The sequence below is a fragment of the Cygnus olor genome, chromosome Z, assembly GCF_009769625.2.
Source record: "Cygnus olor isolate bCygOlo1 chromosome Z, bCygOlo1.pri.v2, whole genome shotgun sequence".
In the NCBI taxonomy this organism is placed as follows: domain Eukaryota; kingdom Metazoa; phylum Chordata; class Aves; order Anseriformes; family Anatidae; genus Cygnus; species Cygnus olor.
In genome coordinates, this window is record NC_049198.1 from 59,378,632 (window position 1) to 59,405,055 (window position 26,424).

Here is a 26,424-nt window from a genome sequence, read left to right on the forward strand (position 1 = left end):
CCCCCTGCTCCCTGCCTGGGACAGCCCCCAGCTGGCCCCAGGGTCTCCATTGGCCCCCACATTGCAGCCCACCCTCACAGCACCCTGTCTGCACCAGGTGTTGCAAAGTCTGTGTGAAATGCTCTAGGTTGATGTTTTTCTTTCTGAGTTTCAAAAAATGCTGTGATCAAATCAAAGATAAAACAGACTGATTCCTAATACACTCCTCCATGATAAATGTTCACTATAATTTACTGATTATTATACTAAGTAAATGAATCATATAAATGAAGGAAGTTTTGTTGCTACACAGAACCAGGCTTTCCAGAAACATCTCGATTTTCTGTATTTTTCTCAAAATTTGCCACTTATATCAGTCATGTGGCTACACTCATGGGGTTTTAACTTAGGCCATTTTCAAAGGTTCTTCCAGAATACTGTGTGGATAGAAAACCAGGTTGTCTTGAAATTTGCACTGAGCATTCAAATATCGGTACCACCAGTGAACTGATGACAGACTTTTAGGAAGAAAGAAAACTTAGAGTAGAGAAGATAACGATTGTAGCTATTTCATCTTGCTGCTACCAACACACTAGTTTAAACAGAGTTATGCCTGACTTTCCTTGTGTTGTTTTTTTGTTTGTTTGCTTGTTTGTTTGTTTGTTGTTGTTGTTTCAGGGAAACAATGAAATGTCAGAATTTCAAAATTTACATCCTTTACATGAAATCAACTACCTTCCTAAAATTTGTTTGTCAAAAAAAAAAAAAACTTGTTTTTGCAAAAACTTGTTTTTGCATTATTTGCTTTATTGTATTATATTGTATTATGTACTGATATATGAGACAAGATTTGTATGTTTTCATTTAAGAATGTAAAAGCTAGACATTTAGTCTAAGTCAGTACCTCTAGACTCCATTTATACTCAGTGGGGAAAAACAGTTAACTCTAAAGGGTGAGTTATCTTGAGTATCTAAAATAAGTCTGCTGGAGTTAGAGAGGAGGGTGCCTTTCTCAGGTGACAAGTGATAGAACACGAGGAAACAGCTTCCAGTTGTGCCAGGCAAGGTTTTTATTGGTCATCAGGAAGAATTTCTTCATGCAGAGCGTGGTCAAGCTTTGGAAGGGGCTGCTCAGGAAGTGGTAGCATCCCCATCCCTGGGAAGTACTCAAGAAACATGTGGATGTGGCACCAAGGGACATGGTTTAGTGATGAGATTCAGTAGGTCAGGTTGATGTTTTTATTTGATCTTGATGGTCTTTTCCAACCTAGATGTTTCTATGACTGTGTGATTCTGTGAATTGCCTCAAGCAGTATCTTCAATGCAACTTCAGATGCCTGAGATGGATCTTACAGTGTCCAAAATCATGTCCTATCCAAAAAGCACATTATATTTTTCTTCTATATTTACTCAAATTTCACAGAAATTAAGCTTAATATGGAATTAACTATTATCGTATGTACTGGAGTACAAGCATGCTGAAATGAAATATGAAGACTTTCATATATAATGTCATATTCTGAAAAATACTGAAATATACAGCTCCACTCCCCTTCTACAATTCCTACAATTTCCAGCATTTTTACTCCTAGCAAATGTTGCAGGTATCATCAGTGTTTGTTTATTTATTCCAGATAACAACCATTTGAGAAGAATAGTACGAGTAAAGTTGCTTTCCTGATAAAGAATTTTCTCAAGTCATATCCGATCATGAGAAAAACTTGGGGAAGACAATATAAATTTCACTCATTAGGAAAAATCCATAAAAATCTGTTTTTTAACAACATTATTTCCATTGGGCTTAGGGCTCATTTTTAATCCATTCTATTTTTGCTGCTTGCGGCAATAAGTTACTCCTGTACTCAGAACAGTAGTGACAGATTTTAAGCTGACTATATCTTTTCCAGTTTTGGAAATCAACACTTCAGCAAATTCATATGCCTCTGTTTTATGAGTTTGAGTTTTAGTATCTTTGCAAACAGTTTACCACTACTATTTGTTCTCTGCTGAAATATCAGCAAACTGACAGCTGCCTGTCTTAATTCAAAACACAATTTTTGTTAATATGCTTATAATACCTTGGGGTACAATGTGTAATTCTTCTCTTGGTCATGGGCAATGTTTTAGATGTAAAGATTCTAATTTCCCTCAAAATTCTGTTACTTGTGTCCCAATTTTTGGTAGCTATGTTAGTTTAGTTTTAACTAAAACTCTCCTAAAAAGCTTCCTTTGCCCACCTGTTAAGATACTAGCTTCTTTGCTCTTTTCAGGTCTTTTGAGCAACCCAAGAGGGAAGTTTCTGATGCTTGCATTCTAACTCTTGTCTCCTTGCCTATTATAGTTGCCTCCTCTTACTGTAAAGGAAGTGCTATTTCGAAATCTTCAAGGCTTACAAACTTCAGTGCGTCAGGCACATGAACTGAATTTGGACTTTAGGATCTCTCTGCCCTTTCTATCTCTCAAGGCTAATAACAGTGTTAAGTATGCAAACATCTGACTTTAACTAAAAAAAAAAAAAAAAAAAAAAAAAAAAAAACTCCTCTTTTAGAAAGCTGAAGTTTTAGGGTGCAAGTCCAGACCTCTTCTGATGTCTGGACTTGAGCATGACTCAAAGTGACTCATTCTCTGGACTAAACTCAAAGCCATTTTTCATAAATATTCAAGAACCTCATCTTTCATATTCTTTCCCACCTCACTTCTAGCACAGGAAACTTGGATATATTCCATGCAGCTATCACTTTCCTTCAGATTGACAGGATAAAATTAATGCTATGATACTAAAAATTATGTAGCTTTAAGAGGTAGGACGTCTCTATTGGTTCAGTGGTAGGACGTCTCTATTTTTAATCCTGTAATCCTGAGATGGGATTTCATTTCTGGCACTAGTGTCTAGAGTTTTTTTTGTTCCCTTTGGTTTCCCTTAAAAGTGTAAACCTTAATGTGAACCAGACAAACCACCACCAATTCTTAATGTGCTTCATTGCTCCAGGTTCTCTGACCTAATTAGCTGATGGATCAATATTTAACCAAATGAAAAATTATAACCAACAAAAAGGCTTTACACACACCTTTAGGATTCTGGGGTTACAGAATATCCAAGTTTTGTACTATTTCTCCTGAAAATCATCCCTTTCTCCCCATTTGTTACACTTTGGAACGCTAGGCATATAGTACTATGGGTTCTTGCTTTCACATTTCTTTTTGTTGACTGCAGCTACCTCTAGCTACTGCTGTATAGCAGAAGACTAAGTACATTATGAGTGACATCTTAATACCAGACTATTAATTACTCAAACAAAACATAAAAAAAGGGAAGTTCTCCTTGTTAAAGTTCATTTGACTTTGCAATGGCAATCCTTGAATAAACAAGGATCTGTAAAACCACTGTCTAAATGGTTCTCACTAAAGTTTTACTTATTGAAGGTCCTCAGGTTTGGACTTCATTCTGAAAGGTAAATATTGCATCAAGATGCAGTTTGAATCCACAATGCTGCACACTACCAATTGTGAGAAATTATTTTCTTTTCAGAGTGGTGAGAATGTCATTCTGTTTAGTAATATAGTTAACATAAATGATAAATGATTTATTTTTCATGCATTTACTTCAGACATGCCAGTAGAAAGGCCGTTCACAGCAATCTGTAGAAACAACCTTGGAAAAGCACTTCTGATAACATTCCATCTTATAATAAACATCTGAAGATACGGAGCAACAGATAGAGGACTTTTCTTGGTGTGTAAATTTCCCTTAGAACAGGCTGTAACTTTTCAGAATGTTACTTCCAGTATGACCATCTTGTTCATTTGTCAACCTACTTAATCAGTACCACTGTACTTTTCTGTCTCCCATTAGGTTTTTAGATCTTTCTGGGATGTCATCTTATGTTTGCTGAAAGTGACCTGCGTACATGTGAAACAATGCAATGGAACACTAGAATGATCATCACAGGAAAGTGCTCTGAAAAACAAAACTATAAATAGTAACAGCCTTCAGAAGGGTGACTGGCCAGCAGTCTGAAAAGATGAGAAAGCAGATTATTTCAAAAGCTGTGTTAAGAAACATGATGTAGTTCATTACTTAAGTTACTGCAGTATATGAGTTACCGTTTTTCAATGGACTCCCTAGCAGGCACAAAGGCAAATCCTGTGTTTGCTTCTGGAAATGGTAGATGTAGCAGCACAGGGAGGAATGGGAGGGAGAGGAGAGGTCATAACTAGGGCAAATTCTTGCTGATTTCTAATAGCATATGCTTCCTTATGGCACAATTTAGAGCAGCTACAGACAGATCTCTTGAGAATCACCACTAGTTAATATTTTTCCAACTCTTCATATTTCTTTATCCTGTGTGCGGCAGGTTAGCTCCGCAGTTTCACACAGTGACTTGCTCTCCCTTTCATGAAGGCAGATGGTGTGTAAGGCAAAGTTTACTTCTTCACAAGCAGTACAGCAGGTGTTCAGCCACAGGGGCCAGGGAGGAGCTATAGCTGCAAAAGCACTGCAGCTGCTACTCAAAATGCCCTCAGCATACCTCCAAGCTGATTTCACGCTGCTAGGACAGATACTCTCCCTACTTTTTTCCTGGGGAACATGAAAATCAGGAGATAGTCCTGATTGCAGCACTTCTCCACAATAATCACACAGCGCAGCTAGCTCATAGTCAAACAAACAAATGAAATATGTGCAACATATTTACCTGCAGGGCCTTAAGGAACCGAGGAATTGCAAACGGTATATGACTACTGCTGTTGCTTCATTTTCTTAAACATGCTTTTGTTTAGCTAGTTTAAGATTTTTTTCTTCTTTACAATTTCTTCAACAGAGACATTTTTGGAAATACTGAATAAGAAATTAAAAAGAATTGCTACCTCATATCTTCTGTTTTCAGTATTCTTGAGCGAGATGCAGTGGAAGATCAATTTGATTTCAGCATTAGTTGCTTTCATGGTTACAACTCTCCACCTAACACACAAATTAAATTTATTTGAAGACAGACTGTCATAAACTGGATTCAAGAAATTTCAGAAGTCTATCTCCATATATAAAGAAGAGACATTTAACAATGTTTTTATTCAGACTGCCACACAGCTGAACATCCTTTGATTTATCCCGAACTCCTTAAAATACTAACGTATGGTGATTCTCATCCTTTAGGTTCTTGGCAATATGTTAGGGAAAGTAAAAGGGGCTGAATTTATAGAAAAATTTACCAAGAACTACTGTCTTTCAAAAAGCCATGAGCAGCGTGATACATCATATGATTATGTAAAATATACCATTTAGAACTGCTAATATTAGTTTACTTATCTAATTTTCATTATATTGATCAAGGTCATATCAGCTTATATTTAGCTATTCACAATCATGGTTTGTAGGATAGAGTTCTATGGCCCCTGAAACAGAACAGGGATAATCAGGTCACAGCAATGACAGAAATGGGTAAAACTAAAAATTATATTCAAATGACAGGAAAATTTCATTACTAGAATAAGCAATACAAATAACATAAAAACATAAAATATTCAGTTATTTATCAATACATACTAGATTTCCTAAGTATCTGGTTGATGCTCAAAGACACTTCCAGTTTGATACTGGGTTGTGACAGACTCTGTGCAAGAGGAATGTGAAAGGGCTTGGCAAGACAGTTCCTCTGATCCTAAAGAAGGGGCAGAGCTTGTCCAGGCCCAAATGAGAAAAGAAAGCTATAAAACATTCCAGATCAAATCTAAAAAGGAAATGAAGAGGGATAAAAAAGTATTTGAAGAGTGCCTTGCAAAGGATGCTCAGACCTCAGGAAAAAGGTCATTATACACATCAAAAGTGGTAATGAACCTGGTGAGACTGCCTAATGACAAAAGTATAAAAGGGCGGCTCAGAGATGGCAATACTGGCACAGAGAATCTCAAAGAGCTGTCTGTACCAGGTAGGGAAACACCAAGCCCACACCTGCTTCATTTCACGTTGGAAAGTAGGAGACATTTCTTCTCAGAAAGAGCAGTCAGGCATTGGAACAGGTTGCCCAGGGAGGTGGTGGAGTCACCATCCCTGGGGGTGTTCAAGGAAAGGTTGGACCTGGTGCGCAGGTTTAGTGGGTGACATTGATGGTAGGGGGATGGTTGGACCAGATAATCTTGGAGGTCTTTTCCAACCTTCATGTTTCTATGATTCTATGTTACACTGATCAGAGGCTAGAGCCTGAGCTGGAAAATGTCATGTGGAACATGTGGAACAAGGTAGATAAGGCTGCAATCTGCTAGGTCCTGCATTTTTGCCACCTAACCTAACTCATAAAAATGGCCTAAAATAAAGATGGAGAGGGACTCTATCAGGGAGTGTAGCCATGGAACCAGGAATAATGGCTTTGAACAAATGGAGGGGAGATTTAAATCAGATGTGACGTAAGGAAGAAATTATTCACTCGCAGCACAAAGTGCACATGGGAATTAGGGCTGAAGATGCACCTTGCTTCTGTTCTTATCTGTAAAGAACAGAATGAAATTACCTAAAAAACAGTGTTACAAATAAACCCAGGGCACAGGACGGGAGGTGCAGGGCAGTCCCTGTGGCCAAGGGGCAGCCTTTCTCTCTGGCAAGGCAAATGGCCCGGGGGAGCCAGCCTCAGAAAAGAGGCCCTCAGCCCCCCCAACCCTCCTCCTTCTTCCACCTGAGGGCATCTTCCAGGCAGGCCACTCCCAACACACCCGCCCAAATTTGGCCACGCATCAGCCAATTCATCGCAGAGGCTTGCTGAGGTCACAGTGGCCACCACTGACCCGCCTTTGCTGTGGGCCCTATAAAACAGGACCCCTGCAGGTGGCCCATCATTCGCTGAGCTTCTAGGCACTCTGACAGCCAGATTGTGTGGTGGGAAGAAGTCCAGGAGCAGGAAGGTGAGCGGCAGGCGTCCTCGGTGTGAGAGGACAGCAATGCAGTCCAAAGAAGCACCGAGCAGGAATGCACCTAACGAGAAGGAGTCGTGTCATGGGCAGAGGGATAGCGCCTGTGGCAAAAAAGACACCAGTGCCCAAGGGAGCTTTGGCGCGCAGCCCACAGACACGTATAAGTGGTACCATTGGCACCGCAACGATGCAGGGAACAGGCCAGCCTCTCAACCACACAGTGACAGGGGGCCTGGGCTTTCTCCTAGTCGAAATGGCAGCGTGAGGCAAAGGCAGGACCATCAGCCACACAGCCACATGGGGCAGAGGCGTGCCCATAGCACGCAGCACAGTGTGGGGCCCAGGCATGGCCAGAAACCAGATGGTGGCGTTGGACCCACAAATGGAAATCAACTGCACAGTGGCACGGGACGTAGGCGTGAAAGTGGATGACCCCATGGTTCAGCACCCCAGCCGGAAAAGTTTCCGGACCAAAGACATCCCGTGCGGCCAGGCCCCAGCAGGGACCAGCTTGATCATCGGCAACTCCAAGCCATGCCCAGTCCTTCCCCTAAACCAGACAGCGACTCACGGCACGGGCCTTACAGTTCGCGCAACGGTCACGTGGGGCGAAGGCAGGAGCATCGTCCAGAGAGCCGCATGGAGCAGAGGCATGCCCATAGCCCACAACACAGTGTGGGACCCAAGCATGGCCGTAAACCACAAGGCAGCATCGGACCCACGAACAGAAATCAACAACACAACGGCATGGGACCTAGGTGTGGAAGGGAACGACCCCGTCATTCGGCATCCCGGCCAGAAAAGTCTCCTGACCAAAGGCATCCTGTGAGGCCAGTCCCCAGTAGACACCGGTGTGATCATCAGCAACTCCAAGCTGTGCGCAGTCCTTCCCGTAAACCACACAGCGACTCGCAGCATGGGCCTTACAATTGTCACAACAATGGCACGGGGCGAAGGCAGGAGCATCGTCCAGACAGCCACATGGAGCAGAGGCGTGCCATTCGAGCAAGCCCAGACATGTATAAGCGGTACCATTGGCACCACAACGATGCGGGGAACAGGCCGGCCCCTGAAACACACAGCAGCAGGGGGCCTGGGCCTTACCGTAGTCGCAACAGCAGTGTGAGGCAAAGGCATGAATCTCATGAAGACAGCCGCGGGGAGCAGAGGCGTGCCTATAGTCCGCAACACGATGCAGGACCCAGCCATGGCCGTAAACCAGATGACAGCGTCAGACCCATGCATGAAAATCAACCCAACAGTGGCATGGGACCAAGGCATGCAACAGGATGACCCCCTGGTGCGGCACCCTGGCCTGAAAACATGCTGGACGGAAGGCATCCCCTTTGGGCAGTCCCGGGCAAGGCCTGGCTTAGCCTTGTGCCGAACACCATGGAGCCCATGGAGCTGGATCCACCAGAAGACGTGGAGGAACTGACGGAAGTGGATCCACCTCCGCCAGAACAGAGCTGGGACTCCTGCAGCATGTCTTTGCTCTCTGCCATCAGAGAGCACCAACAGCATCGCAGGAGTGCCCAGCTGGCTCCCTACTTGTCATTGCGCAGGCACCATCCCAAGTATTAGCTTGGAGCCAACAAACACCATGGACATCCCGCAGGCTTGCCTGCTAGACGTCCCAGCAATAAACAACTCTGTTGCCGATTCTCAGGGGCTGTGTGAGTGCTTCTTTCCCACCCGCCAGCCCTCGTGCAAGAGGTGGCATCCCTTCTGCACAGAGCCTCGAGGAAGAGCACAAGAGAGGACCCAGCTTCCTTTGGGCTGCTGCACTGGGGTGACAGGAGGAGTCCCTGAGGGCCACCATGCACCTCTGACATTTGTGCAAATAGACTGAGGGGTGAAAATAGGAGTGTGTAAGCAATGATAGGTGGCTAATTTCTTATACTAGGAGTGAGTGTCTATAGCTGAGTAATTGGGAACAACAGACGTGGAGAAGGCTGAGGTACTCAACAACTTCTTTGCCTCCGTCTGCACTGGTAGACGGGCTCCCCAAGTCTTTCATTTCCCTCAACCCATAGATGGAGGCTGGGGGAGCAAAGTCCCACCCACTGTGAGTGAAGAGCAGGTTCGAGACCACCTGATGAATCTAAACAACAGGGACAGGTCTATGGGATCTGATGACCCAGGGTCCTGAGGGAACTGGCTGATGTAGCGGCCAAGCCTCTCTCTATCATAGTTGAATAGTCCTGGCAGTCAGGCGATGTCCCTGGTGAGTGCAAAAAGGGAAACATCACTCCCCTTTTTAAAAAGGGATGAGAAAGTCAGGTCGTTTAGAAAGCAGAGGAACTCCTACTCAGACTGGGGAGGGAGAAGAAGACGAGATAGGCTACTCCAAAGTGGCTGGGCCATCAGAGGAACAGGAAGACGAACAGGAAGATATCATAAGGGCACCAAGAACTACCCAAGGCCTATACCAGCGTGAGCCTAACCGGGAATGAGTGGCAAAAGCACCCTAATGTGACTGGCCCAGATGCTCTGTGCATCCTTGGCATAGGCTATCTCAGGACAGGATATTTCAAGGACCTTTTTTCTTCAGGGAACTAATCTATGCAGGGGACAGGGGTAGATGTTTTTTGCCACTTGTTCACTCTCCCTCTCTCCTTCACCCGCCTCTTCTCCTCCAGGCTAGTTACGATAGCTCTTCAGGTCTTTGAATATCCTTGGGATGTTCAGACCAGCATGTTCTTATTGTTATGTCTCCTGAGTACGCTTCAGGTACCAACTACTTAGGAATGCTATCCAGAGATCTGTTCTGAGGCAGGATAGTTATGAGTGGCAGGCAGTGTCAGAGGATATCGGCAGGCATCTAGAGTAGTGGACACCTCCAGTGCTTTGGAAATTCACCCCTGAACAGGTGCAAAATCCTAGAAAAATGGCAGAATGATTGAAAAAGGTGTGTCATCACCCTGGCAATTCCAGAGAGACACAAATCACTGCAACGTGCCGGGGCTTGGCCCAATGCGACTGCTCACCACCCACTGACCGATGCCCAGCCTATCCCCGAGCAGCCGGTACCCCTGCCGTCCCCCAGCCAGCCACCCCACATTACTTGTCCAGCATGATGCCGTATGGTACGGAATACCCCTTTGGCCCGTTGGGGTCGGCTATCCTGCTTCTGTCCCCTCCCAGCTCCTGCTGCACCCCCAGCCTGCCCACTGGCAGGACAGAGCAAGAAGCTGAAAAGTCCTTGGCTTGGTGTAAGCACTGCTCTGCAACAATTAAAACAAGTAGGAGACATTTCTCCTCAGAAAGAGCAGTCAGGCATTGGAACGGGTTGCCCAGGGAGGTGGTGGAGTCACCGTCCCCGGGGGTGTTCAAGGACAGGCTGGACGTGGTGCTTAGGGACATGGTTTAGTGGGTGACATTGGTGGTAGGGGGATGGTTGGACCAGATGACCTTGAAGGTCTTTTCCAACATTAATGATTCCATGAGAGCATACCGTCACCACATCAAGAAACCGCTAACAGCCGCCCCCCGCGGCAGGTGCGGGCCGCACGGCGGGGACACCCACACCACCACCTCAGCGCATGCGCGCGGCCGCCACCGCCTCCTCGTCGGCGGCTGCGCGCTGCCTTCTCCCCCCAGACAAGATGGTGTCGGGGAGGTCCGCGCGGGGAGCAGAGTGAGGCGGGCGGCCGGGAGCCCCCGCCGCCGAGGAGGGCAGTGGCTGCCCGGCCCCGCGCCCCGTATGCGCGGCCGCCGTCGCTTCGTGCCGCCCTCCAACCCTGTGTGGGTCCGCGCTGTGTGCGGCAGCGGCGGGGCAGTCGTCGGCTGGGCATTCGTCGGCGGAGCTGCAGCCGGGCGGGGAGAGCGAGGCGGGCGCAGGTGGGTGAGCCGCGGGGCGGTGGGGTGGGGTATGCGGGCGGGCGGCCCCCGACGGGGCTCCCTCACGGGGGGGAGCCCGGTATCAGCCCGGCACGGGAGGGCGAGTCCTGGGGAGCCCGCCCCTGCCGCCAGGCTGGGCTGCCCCTGCCCCGGTGCTGGCGCTCACCCGGTGCGAGCCCGGTCTCGGGTAATCAGGAGCCCGTCGGTCGCTTTCTAGCCGTGGTGGCTTGAGGTGTGTGGTTCTGGGCTTCCAAAATGCCCCATAGCGTTCAGGTGTTTGATAACTAATGTGCTGCTGGAGTGTGAAGGCAGTGCTGGCAAGGCCCACACAGTGGTTCTTGGGAAGAGCTCACCTGTGCTCTTCCTTGAAAAGATCAAGTCCTTGACTGCAGAAACCATCCTCTGCCCGTTATATTGATCTTTGACTTCGAAACTCCCCATTTGTCCGGGCTGTTTCTTCGGTTGTGCCTCCTGTCTTCACAAGAAGTTAAGGACTTCGTGCAGCAAGGGGTGGGTCTGTACAGGTGTGTCTGACTAAACCTCACTTTTCTGAAGTCATGCCAGCCTTGACTGCCCTTCGTAGCTGCAGAAGCGATTGAATGTGAAGTGAAATAGTTCAGATTTGAGTAAATGTCAGTCTCCTTGTGTCACCACGAAACAATGGAGAGGTGAAGATGCATGTGTACTGAACAGTGTAACTGACTTGTTTGCTGTTGCCCCGCCCCCTGTAATAATCATGAGCGGTGTGATAGTAGTGTCCTGTAAAACTGGGAAGATGAACATTTTGGTAAAGTTGTTGTAAAAACTTAACTTTCCAAAAACTAAAAATTTCTGGAAGCTGATTTCATGTATATACTTCTACCAGTTACTAAATGCACAAGAGAATATTTTTCTATGCACTGGTGGAGAAGCACAGGTTTGAAAGCTTTGCTTCAGGAGGTTAAAACTGAATTGATACGACTAAAGTTTTCTTAAGAAGACTATTGCAAGAATCGAGTAAGATTAGGTCACTAATTGAAAGACAAAATAGCTTTTTTCCTATTCAGGTGCTGTAGTCTTTTATTTTTAAACTGTGTTTGAAAAAATGTATGCTAAATGGTTTCGTCCAATCTTTAGCACGGAAGAAACATTTGTCTTCTTGAAGTGAATGCCATGAGATCATTGTTATGCTTCAGTTTCAACTTCCTCAGTATGTTTCTTTTCCTCTGGTTATGCTGAAGACTATTTATAGGGTAGCTCTGCCCTGAAAAAAGACCTTGCAGTAGCAAGTACTTGCTCTCCTTGGATGCATTAAGTTCCAAAACAAATATAAATGGATAATTTGCTAAAAGGCTTCTATACTAAATTGTATAATGAAAGAAACAACCCAAAACTGTGGTAATCCAAGTGGTGATACACTTGATGGTTTTTTTACTTTTAAATTTTACAATACCAAACACTATTGAGCATATGAGTATGTATTAGGAAATGCAATGAAATGCATGGTCAAGTACATGACGTTTGGATACCAAGGCATCTGTTAGGCAAAATGTTTGTCAGGTAAGCAACATCACAATTCCAGTTTACTTAGAGTATCAAACTGTAATGCCATCAACAATGTGCTGTGCTACTGGGTGCACAGAGTTTCAGGTTCTTCATTTAGATCAGTATTAAAGTGAAATCAATAATTATTGGCCTCAACAAACATTTCATTTTGCATTTACAGTACGTTGTGAATGCTTTCAAAAATATGTATGCGTTTGTGTGCATATATATTTACTCTCAATGGAGACTTCTAGATTTGTAGAACTTTCTTATATCTAGATGCCCTTGTTGGTAAGGGAGTTACGTCCTATTACCACATTGAAAACTGAAGAGAATAATAAAAAAACTTAACCCTACAGTGATCGAGAGGAGAAGATTTTTGATTTAACAAACTTTATTTTGCCTGGACTCTGAAAATTATTACTTTAAGTACTTAAAGTGAACTAGTTTGGACTGTGCTGTAGCAGTTAACTTTTCTTGTTTCAAGCAGCTCAGTAACAATAAATAGAATTATTCACATAGGTGTTACATTTGCTTTTTGAAATTTTGTGTTCTGAAACATTCTCCACTGCATTGTTAACTTGGACAGTAGAAAACAGAGTATCCTTTCTCTGTATCAAATTACTATGTTTTTACAATATCATTTTAGTAACTTGTATGACAGCGGCTGAATAAGTAGTGGATAAGTTGACTGAAGTTAGGTAGCTAAACAGCTTGGTGAGCAAAACGTACGTTACTAACCTTTCATGTTTTTATGAGACTGCCAATATTACGAATGTTAAAAGGAAAAAGTATCATAGGATTAGTTTATGAGCTTAGCTTTCAATGAAGTCTCAGGTTTAAGTTTAAAAATGCAGTGTGACTGGATGAGTGTTCGAGGACTCTGCTGGGAAATGTACTCCCGTAGTTTTAAATGATTTTTTAATGGATCTTTTAGTCATTTGCTGTTCAAATTGGTATTATTTTCATCATCCACTTATTTTCAGTCTTAGCAAAGTAAAGGCTTTATATATACTCTTAGCTTTGACCCCTGATTCACATACCCACCTTCTAATGATCTGATATTTAATACTTTTGGGGTTTTGATCCTTATTAACTTGAATTACAACTACAGTTATGAGTTTGCTAAGAAAGTGTTAAAAGAACTTGTGATATTGATTTCATAAGTAACTTATATTGTGCTCTTTTGAAATGTTGCTTGTTGGGTGATGATCACTCAGTGAAAGTTTGCATTTTTTACTACTAGATATAGCTGGAGAACTCACTGAAAATACCAGAGGTCTATATTCAGGGGATGCTATTTTTCAATGAAGCTTATGGGAGGGGTAATCTGAATTTGCTGCCAGGGATTAATAGGGTTCCATGGGCAAGTTCCTTTGTGTCTTTGTTATTGTTTTAATATTAGTTATCACTGGTGCAGATGTGAACTCTTTGAGACTGGAGGGCATCTATTTTAACTTTACCTTGTGGAGTTTCAGATGGTGAGAAGTAAAATTCAATAAACAAGATTTTTTTTTGAATTAGTTTTTACAATTTTACTAGCACAAGTTGTTTGACTTCTTTATGGAAATGGTAAACTAAATAATTAAAATTTGAGCATGGATAACATTTTGAGGCATATTAAGTGTAGTGTTATTCCTCAGGTATGCATTTAAATTACAAATAAATATAATGTTAATCTCAGAGAAAACACCTTGCTTGGGTAGACTTTGTAATTCAGAATAAAAAGAATTTAGGCTTGTGTGAAATAGTGCAATAACATCTTTCTTGATAGCGTGTTGTTTTTTTTGAAGGTGGGAACTTTTTACTCTTAACTGCTATTAGAACTCTGATGCAAAGCATCATTCGAGGCTTAGTTCCATGAGATTGTGTGAAAGTTGCACACTTTCTGGAAATTGGATATCAATAGAAAGCTTCTTCTTACATAAGTTGTCACAGTTAATGCTGTCAGTGTTGATTGCTTTAAATAGATTCTGCAAGGTGCTGAGTATCACAAAACTGAATTTGGCTGTTAACGAATTGGCCTTTTTGTGGTAACTGGCATGTGGGGAGAACTGGAAGGAGACTAGGACTTCTCATTGTTGTCTGACAAGAGTGCAAAGACATCATGAAAGCATAAATTGTGTGAGTTGGCTCTCCCTTTATTAATGGAAAAAGGTTCTCAGGATCACATGAGCATTTTCTCTTCTCTAAAACCCTTGCTGTGGAGATCCTGTGTTGCTGCTGTTCTTCCTCTTAAAGGGGTTTCAGCTAAAAATCAGTTCAGAGGTATGCAATGTTCTTCTTACACACACACATGCACACAATGTTATTATTTAAGGTATGTGAGTACGTCTAAAATTCCAGGTTCGCATATGTAACACAGAAATTCAGTTACTTTATCTACATGTGCCTTCTCTCACTGTTCTCTCACTCTAAGCTGAATGAGTCATACTTTGTTTTATGACTTGGTCATGCTTTGCAGCTATTTTTTGGAGTAAGATTTTAAACTTTCTTGATATATTATAAGCTGAAATTCAGTTGATCAATGAGAAACATTGCCATTCAGCCCCTCTGGCTTGTTTTGTTACAGGTTCTGCTGGAGTTTGCATTTGAATTGCAAACTTCCTGTTTCAGTACTGGAATGACTTCTCAGGCATTTAAATAATTTTATTAGACAGAAAGCATGTCAGGATGGGACTTACAGCTGTCACTGCATACACTGAAATGGATTCCTTCTCCATGTTTTGTTTGCCTCAAGACATGTGATTTCATGTTATAGAGGAGTATTTTTCCTAATTGATACCAGGGAATGTGGAAAAGGAAATTACAGTATAAATAAAAATATGATGTGGACCGTCTGGATAAGTAAACAAGAAATGAGGTTCAAACATGGTGGTGAAAATGAGATGTGCTCTAATATTAAATGTGTCCATATAGCTTTAGCGAAAGTTACCCATCAGGTTTGTCTTTGATTTACATTTTGTTTGACAAAAGTATAATGAACCTCTGGTCACAGTCTTTATACTTGGGTAAATACAGCAGAAGAGATCTGAATCCATGTTGGTGCTTTTACTATCCTTGGATAAATAGAGTAGTCTTCAGAGTATAGGAACAGATATTATTCCTGCAGTAAATGGGTAATCTTCAGCATGACAGGACAAAAAATGTTACTGCTTCAGAATTATTACTAGGAGGCTGCCCAATCCAAGTAGACTTATGCAGTGTGGTTTTGCATTGTAATTATTTCCTAGAAGTAGAGGAGTATTAATGAAAACAAGGAAATACATACAGCACGTAGTGAGCAGAGACTTTTGTTGTTGTGAAGTGTTTCTTAGTTGGGGTTTTTACAACTAACAGTTTTCTGTAAGCAGTCTTTGTAATAAACTTGTGGCCTTCTCTATTAGAATAGCTGATTGAGTTCTCTTCTCTGTAATTCAGCAATTGTAATGACGGTTGTCCTGTTCGTTGTAGGTAGCTGTTAACAGCACTGTGGGTGTAAAATTCTTGCTTAGTGTCTTGCAGCTGATCTCTGTCCTCAGAACAGATTTGCCACGCTTGTGCAGTTTGATGTGAGTAATGTTACTTATGCTGGTTGTGCATGTGTGTGGAGGAAAATATAATGAGCTGTGGCTGGTAAAAGTAGTTGTATGTTGTAGCTAAGAGAATTGGAGGACTGTTGGCAGAGCAAGTCACACTGAAAAACTGTGTGAAAAACAGGGCTTTTGTTTGGTTTAGTTACAGCTTCTCCATAGACCAAATGGCACAGTTTAACAGCAAATACTACTGCTCCTTATAAGAGGAATACATTACAAAATGGCTATTTTCAGTGCTTGGGTTTTGTGTTAGGGAATAGGATAACCTTTTTTCATTGGAATACCTAGTGTACAGCTAACATTCTTGTACCTTTCTCTGGGTATGTCTGAGGGTGTGTGAGGCATGTCTTGGGAAATAAATTTACCATGTTGGTACCTGCTTAGTGGCATTGGAATTTAGTTGTGTAAGAACCAGTTGTGTTACCTGGTATCCTAACAGATACTTTAATGATCAAGGCTTCTAATAGTGAGATGTAATGACAGCTTCTGTTTTATTTGAATGATAATGGGAACATTGAAAAATTCACTTATCAATAATTTAAACATTAAAGGTGTTTCTGTATTTAAAAAATTCTGGGGTCAAAAATGCCCAATTTCTTTCATTTAATAATGCAATTCGTTCCTCATTGGCTTGAGCCATCTGTGAAGAGTTTGTTAGAAAAGAACAGCTTCGTTTAACCTCCAGGAGAGTTACTTCGACCTTCTTCTGCCAACCATTACTTTACATTACATAACATTACATAACATTCTTCTGCCTCCATTACTTTGTCCATGTACTTTAGGATAGTGTAAGGCTCATTAGACTGTGGAACATGACTTAGCTTTTGAAGGTGGAGCAAAATAGTTTGATCAAACAAGTTCATATACTTGCTAAGTTGTTTTATGTGTCTATAGTATATGAAAATACTGAGCTCCTCAGCTGTTCTTCTTGGTGATGGTAGTGTTGTCATTATAAATTTAAGTTCAGATGTGAGTCTTGCAGAGAATTTCCACTTTGCCTCAAGTTGCTGACATCTTCATGTCTATTTGTCTTGGTTTGTGCTAATCAGATTAAATATATTTTTTTCCAGTTAGTTGTTTTCAAAAGACCATGCTAATATCAGATGCATTGGGAAAATATAGTTGAAAACACTTTTTCTAGTTGCGAAGTCTTCTGGTACTTACATTGGTGTTTACCATTCAGTAAAGATTAAATAAATGCAGCTTAGTTAAATTGTAGAATTACAGAATCTTGTTCTGAAGACCAACAGTTTAGCAGGCTTTCATTTGTGAAGTTTTTGTGCAATTAAATGCTGAATTCTGGTTCACAAAGCTTTGAAGCATTGTCAGAAGTCTACTTAATGCATTGCAGAGGCCTAAGGAAGTGGATGACCTTCACAATATCCTTGCCTACTTAGTTTAAAAAAAATCTTTCCTGTAGATGATCTAGCATCTGGTGTGGACTTTGTAGTATCTTGTTGCAATCTATTTTTTTTTGAAAGTGCTGGTGATTTTATCTTTTTGCTATTCAGTGAAAACTTCAACTGCATAGGAAGGTACTTCATTTTCATAAGAAAGAGAAATCAACATCCATTCTGAAAGAAGTTCATATTCTATCAGTTCTGCTGTAGTCCTCTTCCAGCTTAACGCTTGCCTCAGAAAGGAGTTCTCTCTACCTCGTGTTCAGAAGTTCAAGCAGAAAATTCCCATTTATGATGTGCGAAGCATATAAATCATAACGGGCGAAGAAGGTGTGATCTTCTCCTATTATAGTTGTTTTGAACCAGAGCTTTTTGATGTTCTTTTTTATTTTCAGAATTCAGCTTTGTTTTTTATTTCAGGGGGGAAGGGGATGGATGAGACAGGTTTAGGTATTTGAATTAGACACTCCACAAAGGAAACACTGTGCATGCCTTGAATAACAGGATTTCTGGAGTTAAATGCCTGCCTTGTCTCACTGAGTTTGTTTGCAGCTTCTTATTTTCTGCTCAGAAAGATCTGTATTCAAGATCTCTGCTCTTTCTGTTTCCCACAGAATTCACAAACCAAGGGCTCGTGTGAAGTCTTCTTGATTAGTCTGTATTAGTCATTAGAGGCTTGGATGGGGAATGAGTTTAGTTAAATTGTTGGCTGTCAGCAGGTGCTGTATATGAGAATCTAGACCACCAATAACAACAGGAAAAAGAATGCTGATGATGTTAGAAGTTATTTATTTAAAATTGGCATTAGTAGCCTCCTTGTCAGCAGTTTTGGAGTAAAAACTTTGTGCCTGTAACCTTGACAGTATAACTGGCACCTGCCACTGCTGAAAAGACAGTGTCAGTAGGCAGTGCTGAGATTCATGACCATCCAAGGCTAGCAGAATCAACTACTTGGCTGCGTTCCTCCCACGTTGTCGCTTTTTAACATGAAGCTAAACTGATTTTTTTTTTATTACACAATATAACAAAGTTTGTTTACACAGTTTGAAATCAACGCTGGAGTCAAGCACAACTCTGAATACTTCTAGTTCCTGTATAGAATTTAAAAAAAAGAAAAAAACGCTTGTTAGCAGTCTTCATTATTCCCCCTCTTTCAGCGGAATTACTGTTGGGATTTTGTTTCCTAGTATCCAAATCATTCAACTACAAGCTCTTCATTTTTTAAGACTCTAATTCTAGCCCAATGTAGTAGAGTTGTAACTCAAACTTACATGAAATTACTATTTTCACGAGTGCAAGAAAAAAACATGGTTTCTGCCCTTTACTCTAACATTTTTCTACATTTTGGATTTTGCTATTGTTATTTGTGAGGAAACCACAGATTTAACTTAGAAATACAAGCTTATGTTATTGGCTATTGTGATATTTTTCTGCTTTGGTTCTGAATATAGTTTATTGTTATGTATGTTCATGACTTTAAGTTCCATATACTGCACATGACTGAGGGTAGAAGTGCCAAAATAGGTAAAAGTACTGAATTCACATGTTTAAGTCTCTAAATGTTCAGAATGAGCTCCAGAAACTTTCAAAATCTGGATTCAGCTTGAAATCAGTGAAACAATTCTAATTCATTACATCTTTTTTTCTCACTTGAATGTCATTCTTATTATAATTGCATCCAGGCCACCAGGAAACACAGAATATGCCTGAGTACTAGCTCTTACATGAATGCAGTTAATATATTTCTGTCTTGCTTAAAGTATCTTTCAAAGTTTAACATGTACACTGTAAATCTGTGTCCTTGCTTTCAGTTAGACTCAGTCCATTGTTGTGTTAATGTATGCAAGTGCAACCCAGTAGCCAGAATATTATGAGAGTTCTTGTTAGTTAATACAAGACTAATAGGATGTTTGAACTGGCATGGAATTAGGTCTCTGACAAAAGGTTTAGATGGCAGCCCAAGTGATGGCTTGCTAATTAAATGTCTAAATGTCTTTGTTAAGACCTTGAGAACTAGACTTGATTCATAAAGCTTTTTCCAAAAAATGTTTCAAGTGCTAGAAGCTGAAAAGAATGAATTGAATGGAAAAAGAGACCTTGTCTTCCTCTAAAACTAGTGGATTTGTGTATTGCTTTATTTGCATGAAAAAGTAGTTTTCTGTACATGACTCTTTGTACTGTTCCAAGTCTCTCTCTCAATTTTACTTGTAAGCAAGATGTCCAGATCTTTTCTTCACAAGTGAAATTGTGCATTCAATGATAAAAAGGTAGTGAAGAGTCCGTGTGACAGCGTAGTATGCATGCAGCAAGGAAGACCTGAAACCAGCTGTAACAGCAAAGCCTGGTTGTAATTTGCTATGATGATTTTTAAGATTATTCGGATATTTTAGAATGCTGTATCTAACTTCTTTAGGTAATAATATAAGAGCATCTGCCTTCAACATGCTGGTTACCAAAGCTAAGCTTTGCATTTGCTTTCTGCCAATATATTAATTCTTACCTTTAAAGTCAACTGCTCTGAGCACAGATAGCATAGCAACATACAAGTTTGTGGTGTGCTTGGTGAGGATTCTGTTCCTTGAAAACTTTCTGACTTAGGACTTGCAAGTGTTGGAGACCTTTGCAAAGGCAAGGAATTGTCCACCTAGGCAGTTTGCCTACAAATCTACTTTTTGAAGGAGAATTGTCTTAGTTCATTCAACTCACATTCTTTACCGATAGTGTAACAAGTTCAAACATGGATGGATGGTGCTTTCTATCATTCTTGCCTCTGCACTCCGTTTCTCAAGTTATTATGTAATTATCTTGCAGGAATCTCTAGAAGCCCTTTAAACATCAGAGTTGCTCTGTGATGGGCAGACATCACATCCATAAAGACAGGACTCCTTTCTGAAACAACAACGCTGCTCCCAGCCTTTGATGTGGAATGTTTCCGTGCATGTAATCTGGGAAATAAGGTTTTCATGAAGCTCGCTACTAGCATTTGCTAACATTTACTCTTTGAGAGATGAAAGGCAAGAAATGGTAAATAAAAACGTCAGGAGAGTATCTGCCAGGTGTAGACTACAAGGCTGATGCACTGGTAGCGCAGTTGCCTTTTAGTGAAGCCATACTACACAGCCTTTCATCAAAGTGCTTGGACTTGATGGATCTGATCGTGCTCTGTTGCGTGATGGAAGCCTAGGTGTAACCTTCCATGTAGAGGGTGCGTGCCTGGGCACAGCAACAGTTCCGGCCAGGTCGCTCATCCAGATGACTCTAATCACATACCTGTTTGCTCATGTGATGCATGAGTACCACAGAATGAACACTGCATTGAACTTTTGTTATATGATGTGTTTGATCACAAGACAAGGCAAACTCAGGAAAGCGAAAAAAGTAGGAAGTAAAACTGAGGAGCATTTCATACATAGTCTTAGATAAGGACATTTCAATTTCTTCCAGTTCAGTTACTGGAGAAGGACTTTGGTTTTGTGTTCATGTGACAGAAGGGATTTTGCCAATGACATGGGATCTCTCCTACTGTTTCATCCTTGTCAGAACAAATAATACCTGCTGTGAAGATTTCTTTGCTTTACCACTTGTGGTAATTAACTTGTGAAATGAACCCCACATTGTGGGAATTCCCTACTTTGTGGGAAATGCTTAAAATACTTGGAATCTCAATTTAACTTGATTGGGAGGCACCAAGTTTGCCTACAGAACTACTTTATTTGGAGTGTTTGTGTAGAAACAGTGTCTTCTGTTTGCCAGAGTTCACGTAGGATTACTCAGTACCAGGTGAATTTAAACTTCAATGATTCAACTTGTAACATTAAAGCAATATGAATTATTTCTAGTAAGGGATTCAGTCTTAGATCAAATATTTAGAACAGCTATTAAAGAGTAATGGATCAACAAAAAGCAAATCTATCCTGAAGAGAAAGTTCTGATTATCGAATGAGTTTTTCTCCGAATCTCAGCTAGTTCGGTTTGGTGTTCTAGCTGACTTGCCTTGGGGATCTTTGAAAATACTTCATTTCTTCAGTGAAGATTGAAGTATTGGAGATACATGGTAGGGGAGGGTGGGGGAGGGAAAAAAAAAGGAACGTGTACACTTAGCAATACAGAAAGCTTTTCTAAAGATGGTTGTGATGGTTTAAAATTTTCTCTTCCCATGTCCCTGAGGACTTGGAATATGAAATAGAAAAATGTAGCTGTAGTCAGTAGGATGGTTTTCCTTTAGCCTGAGGCTTTTGAGAGAGTTGCAATATTATACACCTTAAATGCCCAATGGTATCATGGGGTTCTAATATTTAACACATGCATCTTAGGTTTTTCAGTTGAGTAGCTGGTGGCCTTGGATCCAAGCTGGAGAAGGGGAGCTGGCATTCAAACGTGCATTCAATCTAGATCAAGGAATTTAAAAGCACTCTGGGTTTCCTGGTTTGACAGGCTTAAAAGGGCATTTTCTTCTGTATTATTCCACTGACGCTTTGTCCTGGACATGGTTGTCAGCCCTTTTCTTCTTCAGTTGCTTTCTCCCAGTACTTTTCTGAAGCAACTTTGTTAGTGGTAAATGTTTAGTAGTGACTGTCTCAAATGCTGTTTCTGTTACTTTGAAGTTGCACATTGGTTTCCAAGATGAAAAATGGGCCAAAGAAAAGCTAGCTTTGCCCAAGTCTTAACAGTGCAGGTCACTGAGCACTATTGCTACATGTATAAATCTTGCTGCTGGAAGCAGCCTGCCTTCTGATGTAACAAATACTTGTTTTGCATTTTTGTCAAGTGAACAGGTAGATTAATTGAAGAAAATAACCACAGTGGATACTGGGCAGATTAGTCAGTGTCTCAATTGACAGACCTTGGGCAGACCAAGTCGCCCATCCCAACTTGAATTTTTGTTCCTTACTGACTGTTCAGCAAGCTGACCCTTTTTTTATCAGGAGAAAATGTCTAAAATATTACAGATTCCTCAGATTTTACAAAAACAACTCCCTCTCCCCCTCCCCCCCCCAAAAAAAAAAAAATCAGAAGTGAGAAGTCTGTTTTTCAACCTCACTACTGTTACAGAAGGAATGTTTTGAAGAATTCTAAAAGAAAAACAGAACTGCTAGTATCCCCTTCCATACACACCAACACCATAAAGCCCCATATTTTGAAAAGTCTGTGGATTTTAACTTTTAAAAAATCACTGAACTATGTGCCAAGAGAATAAAAAAAAAAAAATTAGTATGCCACCAGTATGCTTGAAGGTTTCTTTTACAGCCAATTCCCAAAGGGAGCGGAACCCACATTATCCAAGGAAGCATTTTTATGGAGTAAATAAGTTGAAGAGAGCAAGAACACTTCCAAAACAAAAGCTAACCCAAAAACATAATGTGAATCATTGCACTTGATGATTAGTATGTCTGTGAGCAGGAGAACTGTGTGCTGGCTGGGAGTCTTGTGGTGCTTAGTGTTACCTGGAAGCACCAGTCCCTTCTGCAGGAGTGCCGCCTCCTGCAGAGACTCCACATTAACAGAAGTCAGCTAATGATGAAGCACGGTCTGCATTGGTCCTGAGGAAAAAAAGGACTTTCTTTCCTGACTTTAACAAGTAAGAAGCTACATCTTTGTAGGGTGAGAATTGATTGTCATTGTTGCAACACATTGAGGGTATAAACCTTGCAAGGAATTACATTCTTGAAGGATCAAATAAATTGTGAACTTCCATGTATTTAAGCCCAAATGGATCCTGTGCTGTCTGTTGTGACCTCCCTATATAGAAGCTGCAGAACATTTAAAAACGGTATTTCTTAAATATATTGTCTCAACTTGTGGGCTCAGCTCCTGCTGAGCTTCGTGATTTGATTAACCAGAGAGAGATTAGGAAATTCAGTTCAAGTTTGTCTAATTTCCAGCTGCTGGATCTCTTTACACTTATGAAGAACTTAGAAATATTTTCAATATATAGTAATAAAAAACAATCTACTTTTTTGCTATAATTAACTTGCACCCATTTAACCCAGCATAGATCTTAGCAAAGTGAGCCATTTTGTGTTCCTTCTTTGAGCTCTTCGGTACTTTATGTACGGAAATGTGCATTTCTTGATCTTTTAAAGGAAAATATGTATCCTTGGATTCCTTGTGAACAAGTTATTATGTAAAGGACAGATTTTATATTGATTTTAACATGGTTGTCATCTTCTAAGAGCCTCTGAGGTTCAGGCCCTAATTTAAAGGTTTAAAAGACTCTAATCGAGAGAACTCGCAGCTATGACCGAGCAAGATCTTTGTGGTGTTCCTAGACTTTGTCACAGCATTTTCTTAATGCAGTGGGTATTAAAGAATTTCCTATAATTGGCCTTAGTAAGAGGTGATAGCTGGAACTCTTTTCTCTTGGCAGACATGGAGAATGGTGATAGTTAACATACCTTGTTGTAAAGGTCTTTGCTTACAGGGTTCCACAGAAATTGACCTTTTCTCTTTTCCAATATCCTGGGCATAGCACATGTTGATGGCTTTCAGCTAAATAGATTTTTAACTGATTTATTACTACTAAAATGTCAGAATGCTTACAAGGAATCAACTCTTGCATTAAGAACATCTGGTTCAAACCAAACAAAGGGAAGACTGAAAAGAAGATTGTGAAGAAAAAGGTAAATATTCTAACAGTGATAGAGCTTCCATTTGTCAGAGTGGTGTGGAGTTCTGGGATGCTCATAGGTTCCCTATAGAGCTCAAATAATCACATAGCATTATGTCTTTTAGCAGTGACCTCTTGTCAACCTCAATATACCAAGGAACTGAATCTGATCATCCATTTGCATGTGCGTTCATCCATTTGTTATGTACACATTTGAAGACTAACTTACGGCTAATGCGAAGTATCAAAAATAAGAAAAACATTGCTTTGTCACGTAATTCAGGCCACTGTAGATGTTCTAGGTATATGCTGTGTTTCTTCTGCTGGGTCTTGCTTGGAATCAGTCTCTGAGCAGCTCGTAGGTGTGCAGCACAGGGCAAAAACATAAATCAGCTATGAGCTGTGCTGCAGCTAAGGGCAAAATATGCTAAGCTGAAATGCTTCCCTTACAAAAGATTATTCTAGTGAAGACTGGACAGATCCAGAGCCTGGCACTCCCTGAGAAGGATTGGAAAATATAAAATTCTTGATCTTCCTGTAGATATTTGATCTTTTTCTACTCTAGAGCCCAGATGGGGAAGAGAGGAGAAATGAACAAAGTCCTCTAGGAAGAGCTTTTTACTATGAAACATCTTTCCCAGAGAAGCCCAGAGGTACACTAGACGTTGGCTCTTCTGTGGAAGATGTTCAGCCTCCAGTACAGTTAACAGATTACTGAAACTGAATTAAAGATGCGGTTACAGGTTTCCAAAAAATTATGAATAAACCTTTAGCTTGGTGGAGGTCTAGAATGAGTGGGTGGGTGCCTGTATGAATCAGGGAGGTAGAATAAAGTAAACTTGGAAGTCAACTGTAATTTATCCGGTTAATCTGAGCTCGCTTTCTGAACATGTTACAAATGAGTTTTCTAGCTTGAATTTTGGGGGAAAAAAAAGCTTTCCAAATTTTTGTGAAAGTCTACCCTCGTAGTGTACTGAGCACCATCAATTTCTGTTTTTTCTGCATCTTTAGCTTTATCTTCTTTTATGTTGTTGCAGCAGAGCTCTTTGTAAAGGATTGTTTTTCATTTAAAAAAAAAACTTTGTGAAAATTAGGGCAGAATGTTAGTATTGGATAAGATGAAGACATCTGCAGTAAGTTGGAGATGGCATGAGCAGATGTAGGTATGTATTGAACATCTCTGTTGCCTTTCATCTGAGGTACTGCACAGCAGTGATCTGACTTGCTGCCTTACAGGTGAGGCCCAGACTAAGTGACAATCAGTTTGTTGATATTTGAACAGAAATATTTCTGATAAAGGCTTGTACTCCAAAGTCCATTAGAAATGAGGCCTAACAAGTGTTGTGCATTGCTATAGTATTAAGAAGTGAAAAAAACATAACGGAAGGGAAGGCTGGAAAAGTAATGTGTCTGGTTACGAGAAGAAGAAAAACTCAAGGCATGACTGGAATAAGAAGTGGTAATTACAGCACAGATACAGTAAGCTACTTAAAATGCCTGAGAGCAGCAGGAGAGGAAATGCAATACAGGAATACTGTGACATTCTTAATTAGAGGATCAGGAAATGGTAGCTAATGTAGCACGTAGTCAGTGTCAGATGTGGTTCCTTATGAACATGAGATAGAAGAACGGGTAAATGAATGGTGAAGCTGGCTGCATGAATGGCTTGCTGGGCAAACCCACTTCCATTGTTGTACTGGAATTGTTGTTGTACTGTTTTTAGAATATATGTGACTAATATTGCAGATTGGTCTGTGTATTGATCTCCTTGAAACTTCGTTTCTTTAAGCTGCAACAAGAAACCTGCATGCAGTTGGGAAGCTTTAGCAAGATAGAAGAAAGCATGAGTGGGAAATGTCTCAGTACAGTATTTCCGGACAAAAATGAGGAACTGGCAAACAATAGAGCATTACATAGCAAAGGATGTAAAGAGTAGGTGATAGCTTTCTGTAAATCTGACTTATTTATGAAATAATTAAACAGAATACATTTCTCTGCTTTTCTCATTTCGCTTATGTTACATGACTTTCTGGTAGTTAAATGGCCCTGTTAAATGGCCCCAAGATGGTTTTTGTGGAAAAATCTTCTCAAGCTCAGGAACTTATAGCACGGCCTTCTGCAAAATAGAAGTGGAATTTTAGTACATTAGCATAATAGAAAATTTTACAGGAACAACTTGCTTTCTGATTCTCTATCCTAAGGTCAGAAGTTTTGTGCTTCCTCCTGTAGGAGAAGGAGTTGAGTGCAGGTCTTCTGGACGATACATAAGGAACAGAGGTTATTTCACTGTTCTTTTCTGTATCTGCAAGAGAGAGGTGGTATGTTAGTTTCTTGTTCCTCAGGAAACTCTTTTTTTTCTGATGATAGCTAGATATCATCTGTATAGGGAAATAATACACAGTGTTTCTATAAGAGTCCTGATGGACCAAGCAGGAATATGTCACTACATAGGTTAAAAAAAAAGAAAAAACTCTGAGAGCAGGTTGCGAGTATTAGAATGGTGTGTATATGTGAACTATGGCTGGTCCAAGTCACATGGTAAGGACAAGGCTTGGAGGGAACAATGCTCAGTCTGTGTGTGGTAGTGAGAGGTGAA

General features: G+C 41.0%; 1 protein-coding gene across 3 annotated transcripts in view; it reads left to right on the forward strand.

Moving 5' to 3' along the window:
- The first annotated feature begins 10,442 nt into the window (after positions 1-10,442).
- Positions 10,443-26,424, forward strand: part of APC (APC regulator of WNT signaling pathway) — a 90,647-nt gene continuing 74,665 nt past the window's right edge. For 2 of the 3 annotated variants that reach the window (XM_040540127.1, XM_040540128.1), the window contains exon 1: positions 10,445-10,722. The gene's annotated coding sequence lies outside the window, so the exon portion shown is untranslated. Of the gene's footprint in view, positions 10,723-26,424 lie in introns of all 3 variants that reach the window. The other variant, XM_040540130.1, reaches the window with a different exon arrangement.